At 34.3% G+C, this 19,996-nt stretch overlaps 1 protein-coding gene and 1 long non-coding RNA gene across 11 annotated transcripts in view; both read left to right on the top strand.

Annotated features, from left to right (window-relative positions):
* The window catches only part of Yap1 (Yes1 associated transcriptional regulator), a 110,270-nt gene that overhangs the window by 10,216 nt on the left and 80,058 nt on the right, over window positions 1-19,996 (top strand). The gene's annotated exons all lie outside the window — the stretch shown is intronic.
* Window positions 18,300-19,996, top strand: part of LOC125613927 — an 8,821-nt gene continuing 7,124 nt past the window's right edge. The window contains exon 1 of the long non-coding RNA XR_007344522.1: window positions 18,300-18,313. This is a non-coding gene — a long non-coding RNA (uncharacterized LOC125613927). The remainder of the gene's footprint in view (window positions 18,314-19,996) is intronic.

Here is a 19,996-nt window from a genome sequence, read left to right as displayed (position 1 = left end):
GCTAAATAAATGGAGATTTCTCAGACCCTGCCTGGAAATAATACTCACAGTTTAAATTTACCAAGCGCTCCTGGATAACTCTTTTAAGATTAAAAAACAAACTAGTGAAGAGTTATCCAAATACAGATGTTTCTGTTTTTCTTTTACACATGTTCAGACTGATACAGGTTATGTTTCCAAAGTCATGTAGTTTGGATAGGCTCCAAATGATGTAATAGGATCACTTTTAACCCCTTCTAGCTGGAGGTTGTGTGGACTTTCCTGTTAGGACTGGTTACAGATCTCTTATGAGTGAGAAAATAATCATTATTTCTTCACATCGATATCTAAATATCATTGTCATCTATATTTGAGNCCCCCCCCCCCCGCCGTCAATTATTTTAAATTGACACATGAGAAATGCATATATTTGGGGTTACGGTGTGATAATTTAATACATGTATATGGTGTGTGTTGATTGAATCAGGATAATTAACATTTCTGTTAGAAATGTGAAGACACAGTGCAAGGTGAAGTAGTGAGGCAATAACAATGAGACCTATGCAAAGAGGTAGTACTCATATCAGGCTTATAGGAATTAACATTTTCAATTCAAGGAATGTGGGGATAGACAAGGTAGAGAGTTGAAGACAGAGCTGCAGACAGGTTTTCTGGTAAAAACCAAAGGGCTTGCTCTAATGAGGTACTGTGTCATCAGAGAATTCTTTTGTATTTTAACAGAGATTGGGGCTTGATATACTGTCCAGGATGGCTCAGAATTCCTGGGCTCAAGCTGTCTTCCTGCCTTAACCTACCAAGTAGCTAGGACTGTACTCATATGCTACCATGCCCAACTGAGAGTCCTCTCTGATGTTGTTGATTATGGTTAACTCTACTCTGACTTTGGCATTTTTTTCTTTTTTTTAAACAGTTCTTTTGATACCAAAATACTTAAGGGGAAAACCCCACTAAATTACCTTGTTTTATTCACATGTTGAAACAAATTGTATAAAAATGAGGAACATGGATTACAGAACATTGTCAAATATAATTGTATCCTGTACACATTTTTTAAATTTATTTTATTTTTTTTTAGTACTGGCAATTGAACCCAAGCATGCTCTACACTGAGCTATATGCCAGACCTTTATTTTTTTTTTAATTTTTATTATTATTTTTTAAGTAGTAGTTGGGCACAATACCTTTATCTCACTTATTTATTTTTACGTGGTGCTGAGGATCGAACCCAGGGTCACGCATGTGAGAGGTGAGTGTTCTATCACCAAGCCACAATCCCAGCTCTATGCCAGACCTTTTTATTTTTTCTTTTTACTAGTTTGCCCAGGCTGGCGTCAAACTTGGGACCCTCCTACTTCAGCCTCCTGAAACGCTAGGATTATAGTTGTATGCCACTGTAACTGGCTCCTAGTATTTTAAATTTATTAATACAATTTTAATTTATAATAAAGCTGTGGAACACATAGCAGTCAGAATTCTTTTTCTAAACTATTTAGGTCAGCTATTCAAAAGGGCCAGCTATTTAGGTAGTATATTAAGGGTCTCTAACTTTTTTCTTGGCATTGACTTACTAGGGAAACCTTTTACTTTTTCACTTGAAGGTACCAGACTAGCAACTTACTGCCATACATATATTACTGCTCCTGATTTAACAAGGTATTATAAACAGCATATACATTATGTGTAAATGTATGGTGTGAGAATTCGGTTTTTTACACTATAGTATTTCTTTGTATATTACCTAGCGGTACATACTATGTGCTGATATGGTATGCTCCTTTTATTTATTTTATGAAAAACTTGAGATATATGGGGAGAAGAATGTATAAAACATACTTAAAATGTTTAAGGTGCAAATACTTACATAATCACTGTCTAAGTTAATGAGAGTATTGCTAATTTCTTAGAAACCTTCTATGCTGCTCTTTAATTATCTCTCTTTCCATTCAGAGAGGTAAACACTGTTCTGACTTTTATTTTACTTTTTTAAAAAATGTTTTTTAGCTGTAGATGTACACAATACCTTTGTTTTATTTATTTTTTATTTTTATTTGGTGCTGAGAATTGAACCCAGTGCCTTACATGTGCCAAGCAATTGCTCTACCACTGAGCCACAACCCCAACCCCTTGTTTTATTTATTTATTTATTTATTTAATTTATTTTTTATTTTTTTTTTAAATATTTATTTTAGTTTTCGGCAGACACAACATCTTTGTTTTGTATGCGGTGCTGAGGATTGAACCCAGGCCGCACGCATGCCAGGCGAGCGTGCTACCGCCTGAGCCACATTTCCAGCCCCAAAGAGAGAGTGAGAGAAAATTTTAATATTTATTTTTTAGTTTTCAGCAGACACAACATCTTTGTTCGTATGTGGTGCTGAGGATCGAACCTGGGCCGCCTGCATGCCAGGAGAGCGCGCTACCACTTGAGCCACATCCCCAGCCCCGCAACCCCTTGTTTTACTTTTTAGTTTACTCTCTACATCTACATCCCTTTCAGTTAGCTGCTATTGAATAATAAACTACCCTAAAACAAATTATCTTATAATTAAAACAAATTATATCTTAAATAGCTTAAAACAAATTATATCTTATAATTTTGTGAATCAGAAATTCATTCAAGACACAACAGAGTGATTCTTTTTTATCTTGTACTAATGGAGGTCATGTAGCTGCTGGACTATGTCATTCCCAGGGTTTGGGCTTGGGTGTAGATGGAAGGCCGACTTAGCTGGGTCTATCCACATGAATTCCTTCATGTGGCCTTTCCAGTATTCCAGTCTCAAGGTGGTTGTGTTTCTTAAATGGCAACTGAAAATTCCTGGAGAGGAGACAAACACGCTCAGGCCAAAGTTTCAAGCTTCTTAGAGCCTAATCTTGTACATCCGATTCTGTTGGTTAGGCCAGTTGGTCAATAAAGCAAGTCAAAGGAATTAGACTTGTTTTTTCTTTTCTTGTGCTAAAGATAGACTTCATTCATTAAGAATTGGTGGTAGTTATTAATTTGCCTCAGTCCTTAAATCAGTTTTCCCAATTTTTAACTTTATATAAATAAAATAATCCTGTAAATATTTTTATAATGTGCTGCTTTTTTGTGTGGCTGGGGGAACTGGGATAGTACTGGGGATTGAACCCAGGGCCTCCTGATGCTTGGCAAGTATTCTACCACTGAGCTACTCACCCAGTCTATTTTGTTTTGAAACAAGATTTTGCTTAATTGCTCAGGCTTGCCTCCAATTTTGTAATCCTATCTACAAATGGTAGAACTCCATTTTTTTTTCTCAAATGGAGATCTAATTTGTGATTGTCCTGCCTCAGCCTTCAAAGTAGCTGGGATTACAAGCATGCACCTATAATATGCAGCTTTTTATCAACTTTGTGAGACTCATGAATGTTGGTATAGATTTTTTCACAGCTATATGGCCATTTTATGTGATTAGACCAGTTTTAACACATTCTGTTGTTGAGGAACATTGGGTTAAGTAACTGATATTTGATGAACATTCATACTCTTATGTAAAGGTTTTTTTGCTTATATGTACAATAGTTTGTCTAGGTTGTATGAAAAGAATGGAATTGCCATATGTTATAGGTTAAATGTATCTTCAAATTACAAATATTCTTGTGCTGGGGCAGGGATGTAGCTCGATGAAAGAACACTTCTCTATCATACATGAGGCCCTGGGCTCTATGCCCAGCCTTGCAAAAAGAGGAAGAAGAAACGAATTCCAATGCTTGGTACCTTTGCTAGTTTTCTGTGTTTTATTGGTATCCCATTGTACTTTTTTTTTTTTTTTTTTTTTTGTGCTAGGAATGAACCCGGGGCACTTAACCCCTAGCTGTTTTTTTATAGTTTATTTTGAAACTCTCACTAAGTTGCTTAGGGCATTACTAAATTGCTGAGGCTGGCTTTGAACTTGGGATCCTTCTGCCTCAGCCTCCCCAGCCACTGGGATTACAGATGAGCACCACTGTACTCAGCCCATTGTGGTTTTAACATCACTTGGATCATCATCAGTGAATCTGAGTATATTTCATATACTTTTTTGGCCTTTGGCTGTCCTCTTTTCTAAATTTTGTATTTATCTGCTTTTTCTGCATAATTTGTGCTTATTTTCTAATCTTACCATGTCACTAGAACATGAACCTTTTCTCTATATTCAGAACATTTCATATATAGGTTTGTTTAATGCTCTTGGAAGTGACGTTTATGAATAATATGAGGGAAGCGGTGCAGGTTAATTTTTCTCAAAAGCCCACTCCTTTCCTCTAGGAGGGATTCCACCTCTGTCCATAATAGCTGCATCTCTCTCTTACTCTATCCTGTTTGTTTGTTGTTGTTGTTTTTTTCCCCTAGCCCTGTGCAAGTATCCTTGTCTTAATTACTAGAGCATTAGAATAGTGGAGAAAGCCCATTTATCTTGTCCTATCTTGACTATTGTCTGTCATATTCAAATGAATTTTAGAATTGATCTATCAAGTTCCACAAAGGACCTCCTGAAATTTTCAGGTTGCCATGAATCAATGGAAAAATTTGGAGAATTGGCATCTTTATATGAGTAATCTTCCAATCTGTGAGGATGGTATGAACACCTCCCTCTTTTTTCCTCCCTTACATTACAGTAACCTAAAGGTCTAGAACTAACAGACTAGATTTGGAAACTCAGTTTGTTTCTTATTGACTTAGGACTTTAGGCAAATCATATAAACTCTATAAACGAGATTTCTTATATATAAAATTAAAGTGGTGATACCTACCAAGCAGAATTATAAATTCTTTGCATAGAAAATGCTGAATAATAATAATCTCCCAATGAATCCAAATTAATACCTTGATTCTATACCACAATTTTTCCCATGAAGTTTGTGAAATGTTCATTTTTAAACTGGATGTTCAGTTTGTTTTGTTTTTGTTTTTGGTACTAGGGATTGAACCCAGAGGTACTTTACCTTGAGCTGCATCCTCAGTTTGTTTTTTGTTTTTTTTTAAAAGGCAGGGTCTCACTAAGTTCCTGAGGCTGATCTCAAACTTGTGATCCTCCTACCTCAGCCTCCTGAACTGCTGGGATTATAGGCATGTGCCACTGTGCCCAGCTGGATGCTCAGTTATTTTATTATCATTTTTTGATGTTAAAAAAGTTAAGCTTATTGGTGTAACAGATTCATCATACTGTATATGGTTAGAATTAAGATGATGGGTATATGAATGTGTACTGTAAAATTCTTCTAATCTTACTGTATGTTTGAAATGTCTGTAAAAAAATTTTTTTGAGGAAAATAATAGGAAAAGTATACAGTGTTTAAAAGAATTTGCTGCATCTCTTTCCTCTCTTGTGAGGTCACAATAAGGACAAGTTAAATTTTACTTTTTTTAGATGACTTTTTTGAAATATAAGCACACATATATTTATTTTTTTGCCATTTTTGGGATTGAATCTAGGGCCTTATACATGCTAGGCAAGCCCTGTATTACTGAGCTACATCCCCCACCACACATGTATTCTTGTGGGCTGCTGCTATATTTCTAAATATTTTACAAATTATTATAGTCATTTTTTGTTTTTGATTTAGAGTCATGGAGTTTCTTAACCTTATCTTCTTAAAGTGTTTGTAATCCATCTCATAATTATCTTTAGATTTTTGGAGAGGTGAAAGGGTTCACCAAGTTCTTTCCTTAATGTATTAAGTATTATGCAGTAAATTAGTTGCTTAAAACAGTGATTCTGCTTTTTGAATTGGGCTCAACTGTACATTTTTTCTACTACTGTTACTTGAGGTCAGTCATATAGCTATATTTGGCAGCTGCATTGGGACTGGATGGTCTGAGAAAATCTTTTTCAAATGTCTGGGTGTTGGTGCTGGCTCTTGGTTAAGCCTTTGTTTTCACATGGTCTTATGGGTCTACTGGGTTCAATCCCCAGTACCATCCCAGTTCCCCTACCCACACAAAAAAGCTGCAGCACATTATATCTGTACAGGTTTCCTTACATGTTGGTGGGAGCATTCTCAAAGGGTGATAGAGGAAACTTTAAGGCCTCTGAAGGTCACTATATAATGTCTCGCCTATATTCTGTTGGTCAAAGCAAATGAGTTAGGCCAATTTCAAGGGGCTGGGGAATGACTCAGCCTGTTGAATTAAGGAACTGTGAAAGATTGTGACCATGTTTTTTAATTGACTGCACTTGGATTAAAAGTTTTATTAAATAATGGTAATGGTACAGAAATTATCTGGGCTCTAAAAACATCATAGTAGAACGTGGCATCAATGGAAAACAGTTTATACTGTCAAAAATTTCATTTCTTGTGAGTTTGATAGGTGTTTCCTTTTGAGGTGCCATCAGATCAGTTAGATTATTTCAGGCTATTCATTAGATTGGACAGAGTATATTCATAGACTTTTGGCTACAGTTCATTGTGTTCATGAACATGAATTCTAATTGACACTTAATTGTAATTACCTATAAAACTTGACTCTGGTATTACCAAAAAAAAAAGGCCCCTCAGACTGTCTCATGTTACTTATCTTTAGATAAATTTAGGCATGAACTCAAATGAAAAACAGCAAAAATGGAACCTGGATTCCTAGTACCTGTGTCATTTAATTGCTTTGAATTACCAGTTCAAATAAGTTGAAAAAGTGTTTATTATTATTACTGATAGATTAGTCTTTATTAATTTACTGTTCATTGAATTTTTTTGTCATTTTATAGACTGGTAAATTATTTGAATTATCAAGTTATAGATTTGTATTAAAACAATGTAGGAAGTGAATACTTTTACTTTAGAATGATTGCTTAGTTATGTTGTTCCTGCTTCCCCGAAGTACTTTCTGTGATCACACCACACTTGTCCAAGTTTCCAGGTTTCTTATAATGAACCCTTATCTTCCTTCACTGGAAGATAATGAAGACATGCTCATTTAATTTTCAAACTAAGCGTATAAATCTAGTTTTTTTCCTCTTCATGAATTTGAATCATAAAATCATTCAATTTTTAATTCAATAATTAAAAGACTGATTTTATCCACTGTAATTTTTTGTTACCTAGAAGTTGAATTTAAACAGTGAATCAGATTTTAGCAGTATGATTCATACTCCCCAAATGAGTAATGAGTAACATGATTAGCGGGATATCCCTAGTTGTTCTCTTGACTTAAAAAAAAAAACAACAAAAAAAACGTAGTTCATGGTGAGTCCTCCATTTTTGGTAGTGGAGTTGTATTGGATCTATGAAGAGGCTTTATAAGAAAAAAGAGCAGCTATTTATGGAGCATTTCCTCAGGCCTGCAATTTGAAGCCATTATAGCAAAGTTGCTGAGCAAGTCAGTGATTGCAGGCTAGCAGTCATTGAGGCCCCTACCCTGTAGCCTGTGTGGCGTGAGAGTTTAGAACTACTGCTTTGCAAAGTTTGCCCTCTTCAAGGTTTTTTTTTTTGGTTGTTGTTTGTTTGTTTTGTTTTTTAACTTATTTTTTGAAGAGCAAGAGCATCCTAAACCCACTTTATTAATAGCTAGAGTAAGCGATTATAGGATAGGAGTTAAATTTGGGGTTTTAAGGAAGTCATTCAGTATCCAAGAATACAGAGATGCCTCTATCCCCTATTCCCTTTTAGTTACTTAAAATTAGTTCATCTTGTCAAATGTAGACCTTGTCTAACAATTTTGCTTAAGCTCATAGAAACAGATATTGGACTGTCTATCAAAGGAATTATATCCCTTAGACTTAAAGTTTGTTTTTAGGGAGGAGTTTGTTTAATTTTAGGTAACTCTGTTGCCTACCTATGAAACTTCATTTCTTTGTAGGTTGTTTGTTTTTGTTTCTTAAAATAGTGTATAAAATTAAATCAAATTAGTTTCATTTGTGTTGTCATCAAGGGATGAAATTGGCATATGATATTTGCACATAATAAACTGAAAATCATCGAGCTTGAGTCTGCTCAGAATAAAATTAGTAATGGTTTTATCTTAAACAGAACACTTTTAACCTGTGAATTTTACAACTTATCTGTGGTATCAAACTATTAAAACATAATAAGCTTTTCTATTAAAAATTTTGGGTGTTTCATGGTATTCTCTAGCTCTGTTTAAAAAACAAAATATTTTTCCATTGTTCTGGATTCAGTTTCAGGAAAAATATAAATAACTACTAGAAACTTTATTTTTAGCAACAGCTGTAATTTTAATTTCAAGAAAGCATCAGATAAAATCAGAAATTATATAAGATTGAAATTTGCTTTTAATTGACGTTCTTTGAAAGTGTTGACATTTGATTAACTATAATAATCTACACAGTATTAGAAAACGATGTTTTAGTCCTGTGGGCATTATCTATAAGAGATGAGTATTTCCTTACTGTGATTATTTAATTTTAACCACCCCATTCCAAAAACAAACAAAAAACATAATAGCAAGATTAAAATGAAGAGTATCATTATTGCATGTCCCCCAAATTACTAGACCTTTTAAAAATGGCACCCTAGATTGCATGAAATATGTGAATGAAATATGTGTTTTAACCATGGTAGTTATAATTGGGAGAAATTTCCTAGTTCTCTGTCTTAAACAGAAACATTCTAAATCTCAATTTAGCTAAATAGTGCCTTTTTAGTACTGCTCTTTGGACTTTCTGCCTCACTTTTGCTCCACCACCCTTTTTTTCCCTTTCCCTCTCATTTGAATTTTAGCTGCCTGTTTATCTCCACTAGATACTACAGGACTCGTTCATTGGGTTCACATTGTGTCTCAAGCACTTAGCACAGTATCTGGAATATAATAGATGCTTAATAATGTTGCTTTCTGACTGAGAGGACTGGTTTCCTCATCTGTAAAGTTAGTGGATTGAAATATATATGATTTATAAGAATTTTTCTGCTCTGAAATTCTGTGAAACTCAATGAAAAATTTTCCTGTAAATTACCAGCTGTCTATATAAATATCAAAATAAGTGTTTTTTGCTGTGATAATATTGTATTTACAGTGCTTTCCATTTAGAGTCAAGTAATACTGTTTAATATATAAATTTATCCTTTAACAACAACAACAAAACAAAACAAAAAACTCCAGTAATGTTGGCAAATGGAGTTGTTGTTATAGAAGAGGAGTTTTTCTTGTTCTAATTTAACTTGTGGAGGAAAATGAAAAGTGAAAGCTCTTAAAGCAGACATTGCAAGGTCTCGGTAGAAATTAATATGGACCTGATAGGGTTGAGTTAGGAAAGAGAGGGCTGCTCTTTTTGGAGAAAGTCAGCAATATGTTTTGGGTATAGTTTTGCTAGGAATGCAAACTAATTTTAAGAAATATTTGTCTGTTTCAGAAAATACTAATATATCACCAATTGTTTATCATCCGTCAAGCTATAAAGAAGAAATAAAATTTGAGATTTAAACTTCTGTTTGGTTTTTATTTCTACCTCTTCTTTTAGCACAAAAATTGAGAGGCTGTCACCATCTCTCAATGCCAGAAAAAGGCTTTTTACAGTATTCTGGGAGAAGAGCTATTCATTCATGTCAGAGCCAGATGCTTTCCATGTCTTTGGGAATCTGTTTTTCATAATCAGTTTTAATTTCGGACTGTTGATTATCAAGTAAAACTTAGAATTGTTTTTAACTCATTATAGGCAGTCATCAAATTGCTGGTGATTGTTTAGTTGTGTTATTCATTAAGGTGTAGGGAAGAATGTTTATGTTTTGTTGAGCAGGTTCATAATTTATTCTGTGATTTAATTTCAAAGAAAAGCACTGCAGTTAATAAAACAGTATAATTTTCAGTCTTCATCAGTATTTGGATGCTAAAGAAACTTCCTTTGGAGTGTGCAAAACTTGTTTTGTGTGCTGTATTTACTATTACAACTTTAGAATGAAAGCAACTATGTCTTGGATACTTACGTGTATGTGACTGTCTTACCATGCCATATCTCATTGAATTCTCCCCATAGATAAAACTGTTTTATAGATTGGGGATCAGTTTTGGGGGAGTGAAGTTACTTACACAGCTCAGGCCTCTGTCACTGCAAGGCATGAGCCATTTCTACTAAACTATTAAAGGTTTTAAGTTTTTTTGTTTTTGTCTTGTAAGTACTTTCTGAATTAAACTTGTTATGTTTTTTATATACGGATATTTATCGTGTTCTTTATAAGAAATAGTACCAGTAAGAATGAGTTAACTATTGGTTCAAATGCTCCTCAGGTGATTCGGATAATATGTATCCTCTTATCAAGTAGTAGTTGAATGAATTGAAAATACTTCAAATTCAGATATACTTGTTACTCTTTTCTATCATGAGACACATATATCAAACTTATTTGATGCATGTAGAAATATTCACAGTCTATCCAGCATCCCAACTCTCAAGTGCTGCTGATTTCTCTTTATTATTTTATACACATGTTATGATGAGTGACAGAACTATACAAATGTCCTTTGTAACCTAGTTACAGTTTTTGCTAACAGCATGTCACATGGTATAGATACTGAAGAAGAGGTTACATAATTATTTGGACAAATTACATATTAGATAAGAATTTGATGAGGATTTCATTTAGGCTTGTGTTGCTCTACTTTTGTATGATAACCAAGAAAATAGCAAATTCAAATTGAGAGTCACTTATAATTTTCTTAATGGACCTTTTCCTGGTGGAATTTTCCATTTGTGAAGATGGTAAGCAAGATGGATTTTTAAATTTTGATTTAGTTTCTTTTTGGGGGGTACTGGGGATTGAACACAGGGGCACTCAACCACTGAATCACATCCCCAGCCCTTTTCTTTTCATATTTTATTTAGAGACAGGGTCTCACTAAGTTGCTTAGAGCCTCTGTAAATTGCTGAGGCTGGCTTTGCACTCACAATCCTCCTGCCTCAGCCTCCAGAACCACTGAGATTATAGGCATGTGCTACCACACCCTGCTGATTTAATTTTTTATTTTGATTTTCTTTTTTTTTTTTTAATATTTAATTATTTATTTATTTGGCGGACACAACATCTTTGTTTGTATGTGGTGCTGAGGATCGAACCCGGGCCACATGCATGCCAGGCGAGCGCGCTACCGCTTGAGCCACATCCCCAGCCCCTATTTTGATTTTCTTTACCTTTTACAGGATCAGGAATTAAATCCATGAGTGCTGTACCACTGAGCTGCATCCCTAGTCCTGTTTGTTTGCTTGTTTGTTTCTGACAGGATCTTGCTAAATTGACCAGCTGGTCTTAAACTTGCAGTCTTCCTTCTCTAGCCTCCCTAATCACAGGTGTCAACTGGAATGATTTCTTTCATAATAGCTGATAAAGTGTCCTTCATTTGATGATATGTAAAGACAATAAATAAATCTGGAGACTGGCCGGTGTATTTCTGGAGGACAGTCCGCTGTTGGTAAACAAGCCTAAGAAGAGACAGGATGACTTCCAGGTGCCTCCTGGCTTCACGCCCATCATCAAGAGTCCATAATTGAAGTATTTGAACACTGAAAGTAGGGGTTTCAGATTAGCCCATTTTAAATAAGAAGTAAAATAATAATAATAATAATAATGTACAGTAAAGATTATACCTGCATACAAATCCTATTAATCTTTTCTCAATTATATATGGAATTGACCAAGGTTACATCCCCAGTCTCCCCCCTTTTTTTTTTTTGAGATGGTCTCATTGAGTTGCTGAAGCTTGCTTCAAACTTGAGATCCTTCTGCCTCAGCCTTCCAACTTGCTGGAGTTACAGGTATATGCCACTGTGTCTGGCAAGTTGCATAGTTCTTGTTATGATCTTAGGGCTAAATATTTAATCATAATTTTATGTAGAGAATATAGTAGTTTATTTAAGGAAACATCATATGATACTTTAGGACCTTTAGATATAATTAAAAATCAGTCACCTATTGTATGAATCTTAAATATGGCTTATTGATTTTACTGGGTGCCTATTTTTAAAGTACAGAATAAGCTTCTGCTTTCAGGAATTCAGCCTAGTATTTCAAATGAGAGCTCATGTATTGCAACATTATTTATCTATTTTTGTAGAGGGCTGTTAATCACTTGGTGCCACCCTGTCTGAGTAGCGTGCTTATGGATTGTCTACATGAAATCACTTCATAAGGTCTCCCGTTTCTGCAAAAATTTTTCCTGTCTTTTTAGCCCACCACCATGATATGAAGTTGAAATATTTGCAAATTAGAAGCTTGCTTCTAATATAACAAGTGTAATTCATCTTAAAATAGGACAGTCTTTAAAAACATGTATCAATATAGTTATGAAATATAAAAATTATTTTATCCTACCTTTGGCCAACAAATACATACACATATACAAACATACACAGTGTCTCCTTAACTATTAACTAGGATTAGTATGTCCAGTTTTTTCCTATAATTTGCTTAAAGATGTGAAATTTTATGAGATGTTTGGTTTTGTTGGGACTATCATTTAATGCCTCTTGAATTATTCCTCTGGAGTGTTAGCAAGGGTTGTATGCTGGAGTTCCTATGTGAAATATGAGACTGTGACCTCTTGATTGAGAGGCTAGGAATATTGGCAACTGAACTAAACCCTGCTGTTTCCTAAGAATAGAAGTTCTTTGCTTAATGATGGGAGTTCAACTCAGTGCTTATGGTGTTATCCAGTAATTGGTCAGAATCCCAGATGCATGTGTTTGTTCTGTATGTGTTCTGAGTGGATAAACAAGTCTGTCTTTCTTTGTATTGGGATTAAACCCAGAACTTTGCTCATGCTAAGTAAGTGTTCTTCTGGGCTATATCTCTTTCCAGCCCATAAGTTGTTGTTGTTTTAAATGGAGGAGGGGAGATAAAATGTGAATTATTTCTTCGAAAAGTTTGTGAACAGGTTCTAGTGCATTAGAAATGCCACCAATACATAGGCCTACCTCTGCCCCTTCCCCCAAATAAGTTGTTATAAAAGTATGGAAAGAAATGTTCATTTTTATATTAGCCAACTTGAAAAGAAACATGTAAGAAATGAATTATCTACGTCTCTCATGCATCTGTGAGACATTAAATTTTTGTGAAATGCTGATCATAATGTTCAGTCTATTAGTTCGAACTGTTCAAAATTAAAACACAGTAATCCTTACAGTTTTTCTTTGGATGGATACAATTAATAATACTTAATAAATTGAGGGTTCCTATTTTCAGATCCAAGCTGCCTGATCTGTATTTCTACTTTTCCAATTCCATTGCTCCCTCATCTTGTTCTTTGCACATTTTCTGAATTTCAGTGCCTGAATATTTTGGGAGTCTTTGGGGACAGTTGGTTATAAAATCTTTATCTGTCAAGAGAGAATAGAAGAAAAGGCCTCTTACCTGACCCAAGTAGTTAATTAAAATTCAGTTAAGTTAATTAAATTACTTAAATCAAGAATTAGTTCAGTTAGTTAAATTACTTAACATTGGATATGTAATGTACTTTCATAAGTCAGTAGAACCACTACCTTGGTCCATACATAACCTAGTCCCAGATCATCTTCTAGTCTTATCTTTATCTCTTCTCCCAGCCCACCAGACACCACCAGTCAGGTGCACTGAAGGGTCCTTAAATGTTTGCACATTTTTGACTTTGCACATACTTTTACTAGTTGGGTTGCATATGTTCCTACTATTTGGGCAGAGAAGGTCTCCAAATCCTCCTCCTATTTTCATTTACCATTTAAGATTTAAGGATTAGCTATAGCTCAGATGGTGTCATTTTTTTCTATAGCATAATAATATTTGAAGGCATTAACCTTATCTTTTTTTTTCTATAGCATTTTAAAAATTCTAACATGTATATTTTTCACACTTTAACCTCTGACATTAGGGTACTTAAAATTCATGTAATCTTAGTTTTGACTAAATAAGATAATCTCTCATCTGGTATATTCTATAGATAATTGAGGTTCTTTCTGTGGTTGCCCCTATTTTGGAACTTTTAAACTCTTTTTTTGTCTTTTATTATATCTCAGGCAAATTTCAAGTACATGATTGGTTCTAAAATATTATCAACAATAATAACTAGCATTTATTGATTGCTTATATATGCCAGGTACTAGAATAGGTTCTTTATCTGGAGTAACCGAGTGAATCTTTACACTAACTCTTTTGTTCCCATTTTATTGATGAGGACAACTAGAGCATAATTCAACCAAACTTACATAGCTAATAGGTGGCACAGACTGAATTTTAGCTATGACAGTCTGGCACCAGAGTCCATGCTTATAACCATGTATAATAAGATATATTTGAGTATTTATTGCATTTCTCATTTAATCTTTCTCACAGCCTCATGAAGATTTATATTGCCATGTTAATACATCTCTCCACTAGTCATCTTTAGATATAAATTTTAATACCTATCTAATACTATAGAGAGATACAGAAGATACAAATAAGTCCGTTTATGTGCATCCTGTACATGGTGGGTTATGAAGGTTGGTACGATGAGTCTTTTATGTCTCTCCTGTCTTTTGAAATTACTAACCTTAAGGGAGAAGGACATTGTCTCAGTTTACAGATGTGGAAAGTAAATTCAAATATTTCAAGGAGATGAAATAATTTGACCCCCTGATTCAACAAAAAGCTCAAGCAGAGTTCATCTTCAGCATTATATCTCTGCCTTTAGGAATGATTTCTAAACAAGCAAGTCATCTGTGGTGTTATGTTTGTTTTTTTTTTTTTTAATTTTAGGGTATTTAGGAAGTCTTTTTTTTTTTTCAGCCAATCTTTTTTTCTAGCATTGAATTATCCTAAAAATAATTTGCTCTCTATTGCCTCTTATGTAACTTGTTGATATTCAACAGCAGTTATCAAAAAGTTCATAATCTTATATCTGTTTATATAAACAGTTATATTTACTGTGAGCCACATTCTTTTTTCTACCAACTGTGCTATGGACTTTAAAAAATTGGTGTAGTACTAGAGCAATTAGAATGATAGTCATGAAAAAAAAAAGGAACAATGTTTACTATGTAGATTTTATAGACATTATTTATGTTTAGTATAGAATATCTGTAAAATAAAGCTTTAGAAAGATTTTAAGAGCTGTGAGTGGTATGGTGACTTATGCCTATTATTCCAGCTACTCCTGAGCCTAAGGCAAGTTGTGAATTCAAGGCCAGCCTTAGCAACTTAGTGAGACTCTGCTTCAAAATTAAAAATAAAAAGGAATGGAGATACAGCTCAGTGGTAAAGTGCCCCAGAATCCAATCCCCAGTACCAAAAACCAAAAAAAATCTTTGTGACTTTTCTAAGTCTGTATTAATTTTATGACTACCCTTGGTTATTTAGAACAATTAGCACAGTATGGTTTGTATTGTACTTAAACATTGTTACTCTGCTTAAATTCTTGTTCATTTCTTTTTTAAAACTTTTAAATATCCCCCCCACACACACACTTTTAAAATAGTGCATTATAGTTGTACAGACTGATGGAATTTGTTTACATATTAGTACATGAACACCTACACAATCTAACAATATAATTTGGCCAATATCACTCCAGGCTCATCTCCTATCCTCTTGTTCACTTTATGACCTCAAATTGATAGCATGTTTAAACTTGGGAAACTGGTGTTTTTTGGTGACTTGGAAAGGAGATTGCAGCTTTGATCTTTTATGCTGCGAGTAAACAATAGGTTTAGGGCTTTTGAAACACTTAAGATCATTGATTTGAAAGCTGAAATAAGTATACATTTATAACAGCTTGTGCTTCTGTAGAAGGATAGTGGGTTTGGATTCAGCGTCTTTTGTATGACATAATAACCGAAAAATCAAGACCTACAACTAAGACCTACATAGTTCCTTAAGTTCCATAAGTCCTCCATGTTCATGTTGATGGTTTCTGGATGGTTTTAATGTAGCGAATTTAAGAAACTCTGTGTTAGTGAAACTCAGTATTGGTTTCAAGTTGAGGGTAACCATATAGCACTGGAACCATTATAAAGTATTTGGTGTGTTTTTAAAATAGTATCTTAACTGTTCTCTAGACAGTATGCCTAATATCTCAGATGCCTTTACTCATCTTCTGTCCATTCTGGTCATTTTATCAATGCACTTTTAAAAATGAATTAAAATTGTATTTTTTATTTCACAGAGGTGTAATATGGGGAGATTGGGAAACATAGGGAGGCCAAATGAACAAATAAATAATTCACTATCATCAATAATTGATAACATATTGTTTATATATATTTTTTCAAACTGTTTGCCTTAAGGTCTGGATATTGCCAAACAACTCTTCAGTAAAGTTATAGCTAATTGTCTTCCCATTAGCAGTATATGATAGAGCCTATTACAGTATGACCTTTTTATTCTCTTTGTGGTATTGTAATATATTGTTTTTTATCTCATTATGTCTTACTTTGTAGTTTTTACTTGATTACGTATTAAAGTAAGTGTTCTTTTAGGTTTATTAAAAAATAAACCTAATAGCAAAATGCTATTCTGGAAGATATAGAGGGAAATTTCAGATTGTTTTTATAAAGAAACAAAAGTATTTTAATGCTATACAGCCCTAGCACATTAGATAGGAGATCACCAGCCAGTGGAGTCAGTTTGAACAAGATATATTTTGTAGCCAGAATAGGATAAGGGAAAGAAGAGGCATAGTTTGTTCAAGGAGAAGGAACAAATGAATGTGACCTTTGTGCTGGATAAGAAGTTAATAGCATATCTACAAGAGGGTAACAAACTGGTGAAATAGAGTGTTCAAAGTGAGTGTTAAGCCAGAGGATGGTTGAAAGGGAACACAGGAAAGTTTATTCCCTTGAATCCCTTGTTGTGTTGAAAGTTTGGACTCTTGTTAGAAACTGGATCTCCCTTATTCTATACCTCATATTACCTCACATGATGACTTTGCCCATAATAGATATTCAGGACCATTCACTAATTACATAAATGAAAGGATATATATTATTGGAGGATACATTTCAGTTCCTCTAGTATAATTTGCTAAGAGATTGTGATCAGTGCACTATTTTTTTCTTACTTTCTGTTTCCTTTCCTCTCCTCTCCTTTTTCCCTCCTCCTCTTTTTTCTTTTTTTTTTTCTACTCTTTCTCCCTTCCTTCCTTTCTTTGTGGTACTGGGGATCAAACCCAGGGTCTCAGGCATGCCAAGTATGTGCTGTACACCTGAGCTATACCCCCAGCCCTGTACTCACTTCTTACAGAAATGAGGGGTATCGTTTTAGAATCCCTCACATTTTGTCTTAAGTCTCTGAAAGTTTTGATCTTTAGCCACGTGAAGTATTACCATTTAGTATTATGGAAGCTTTTAAAATGATAGTACTCAGCTGGCATAGTACTCAGCTGTCTGGCATAGCAAGTTGATGAAATATAAAATTTAATGGCAAATAGCTTTATTTGTTAAGCCTTAGTTGTATAATTTATTTGGTTGGCTAATAGTTACACTCAAATCTTTGTCTCTTTTTGGGTGGCATCCTAAAGAGGGTCAGTTTACAACTTATTTTGTTACAATCATACTTTGTATTATTTTTTAGTTTCTACGATGTCTATAGAATTGTCATGGCCTATAGTAATTTAAAAATATGTGTATACTGGTTTAATTTTTATGCTGTAATTCTTAAAATGTTTTTTATTTCACAGATACGATTAAGAATAGTAATAGAGGGCTGGGGTTGTAGCTCAGTGGTAGAGCACTTGCCTAGCATGTGGGAGGCACTGGGTTCAATCCTTAGCACAACATTAAAAAAAAATAAAATAAATATATTGTGCCCATCTACAATTAAAAATTTTTAAAAACAATAGTAGTAGAACTGTAAACAATGAAAAATTCATAGACTTGTAAATATTTTTTTTTTCTGTCTGCATTTCCCTAGAAAAATGTATGTGTAACCAAATAGCATTTTACTTACTACATAGTAACTATGGTGTGGTAAAATTTTATTTTCTTTACCTTAATGAAATTATCAAACTTTAATTCAAGTATAGTTGGTTTCTGTCACTTTTAATGGCTTAGGTTCCATTTTGAAGATGGAAAAAAAATCCACTTACTTGATTTTTCTTTTTGGTAGGGGAGGTGCTGGACCTTGAGGGTGATGCTCTTCTACTGAGCTACACTTAGCCCCTTATTTATTTAATTTTAATGATTGTGTAAGAGTGTCATCAGACATGTACCCAGTCTTCCATCCAGCACAGCTTAATATTCTACTTGACTTATACCATTATTTCCAGAGTCAATTAAGATTGTGCCTTTCGGAATATGAAATAAGCCAGAACCCTTTACCTAAACAGAGTATATATATCCCATTATTGATTGTTCACAAGGCTGGTCTGCTTGTCATTCTAAGTTTGTGACTAGAGCTCATTGGTTATGGCCCTGCCTTAGTTCCTTAGGCGTTTCTCCTGCCTCGATTGTTATAAATGTTTATAGCTGCCAAAGCCCAGATCGTCCAGTGGAGTCAGATGAATTTATGAAGTCAGTAGAAACTGTACAGAAATCTTGATTTTCTTTGAATATTCCCTATACCTACAGGCAGTAACTTGCTTTGAATTCCATTTGGTTGCAATTCTTGGAAGACAGATTTGAAAATGTGGTTCAGTAGCACATTTAGAAGGATTTTCACCAGGTCTTAGGCTGTGAGGGAAAAAGAAGCGTGTAGTCTGCATGATTAGCTTATTTATCTTTTTTAAAAAATTGTGATTACATTAATTAATCACTTTAAAGTATACAATTCAGTGGCATTAAATACATTCAGTGTTATACAACCATTGCCAATATCCATCTCCAGAAGTTATTTATCATTCCAAATATAAAGGGTTCACTTATTTTATTAAATAATAATTCCTCATTCTTCCTTTTTCCTTAGCCCCTAGTAACTTTTTTTTCTACTTTTATTAATTTTTCTAACCAGGTATCTTACATAAGAAGAATTAACACAGTATTTGTCCTTTGCTGTAGTACACTTTAATTCCTTTTATAATTGCTGAATTCCATTATACTTGTATATCACATTTTGTTTATCCATTTATTTATTGGCGGATCCTTGGTTTGTTTCTATTTTTGGCTGTTGTGAATAATGCTGCTGTGAACAGTGGTGTATAAGTGTCTGAGTCCCTGCTATTAGTTCTTTGGGGTGATACTTACAAGTGAAATTGCTGGATCATGTGATGATATTTCTTTTCTTTTCTTTCTTTCTTTCTTTTCTTTTTTTTTTTTTTAAGCAAAGTGTTTTTCACAGTGGCTGTATTGTTTTACATCCCAGCAATGCACAAAGGTTGCAATGGCTTCATATCTTTGACAACACTTATTTTCTATAGTTTTTGATAGTAGGTATCACAATGGTGTGAAGTTGTATCTTCTGGGATGTTTCCTGGCTTTCCTTTTGTTTTTAATGTATAGTGGTAGGAATTGAACCCAGGGTGTCTCACACATATTGGTAAGCACTCTGCCACTGAGGTACGCCCCAGCTCTACCTTGTGTTTTTTGATTGCATTTCTCCAGTGGCCAGTGATGTTGAACATCTTTTTATGTGTATATTGGCCATTTCTTCCTTACTTGTTTAAACCAAATTTAGTATTCACTATGAAAATTTTGAAGTCTTGTGTTTTTCCCTGTGATATATGAAGATTTAGAACCTATACATATTCTTCAGGAAGTGCCCTCATATCTTAAAACATCTGAATAGATATATAAGTGACACTTTTCTGTACTATGCATTAGGATAGACTAGGTTATGCAGGATAACAGTGCAATAAAAGCCTTGAGTAGTTAAACACTTTTTTTCTCACAAAATATTTTTTGTGTTGTTGGCTCCTTAGGGTGTTCCTCCCTTAGTGGGGATTTATGCATCCCGAATGTATCTCCCCTGTGACTTTGCCTGTTTTACCATGTTACCATTGTTGTCATTACACAAAAAGCTAATTGACAGAGACTTGGAATTCTAGTTGTAGCTCAGCTACCCACTAATGTCATGACCTCAGGCATGGTTGAATGACCATCATGGGCACCTCCGAGAGAGAGAGAGAGAGAGAGAGAGAGAGAGAGAGAGAGAGAGAGAGAGAGAGAGA

This window comes from Marmota marmota, unplaced genomic scaffold (genome assembly GCF_001458135.2).
Source record: "Marmota marmota marmota unplaced genomic scaffold, marMar, whole genome shotgun sequence".
Classification (NCBI taxonomy): Eukaryota; Metazoa; Chordata; class Mammalia; order Rodentia; family Sciuridae; genus Marmota; species Marmota marmota.
This window is presented reverse-complemented; position numbering and strand designations above follow the sequence as displayed.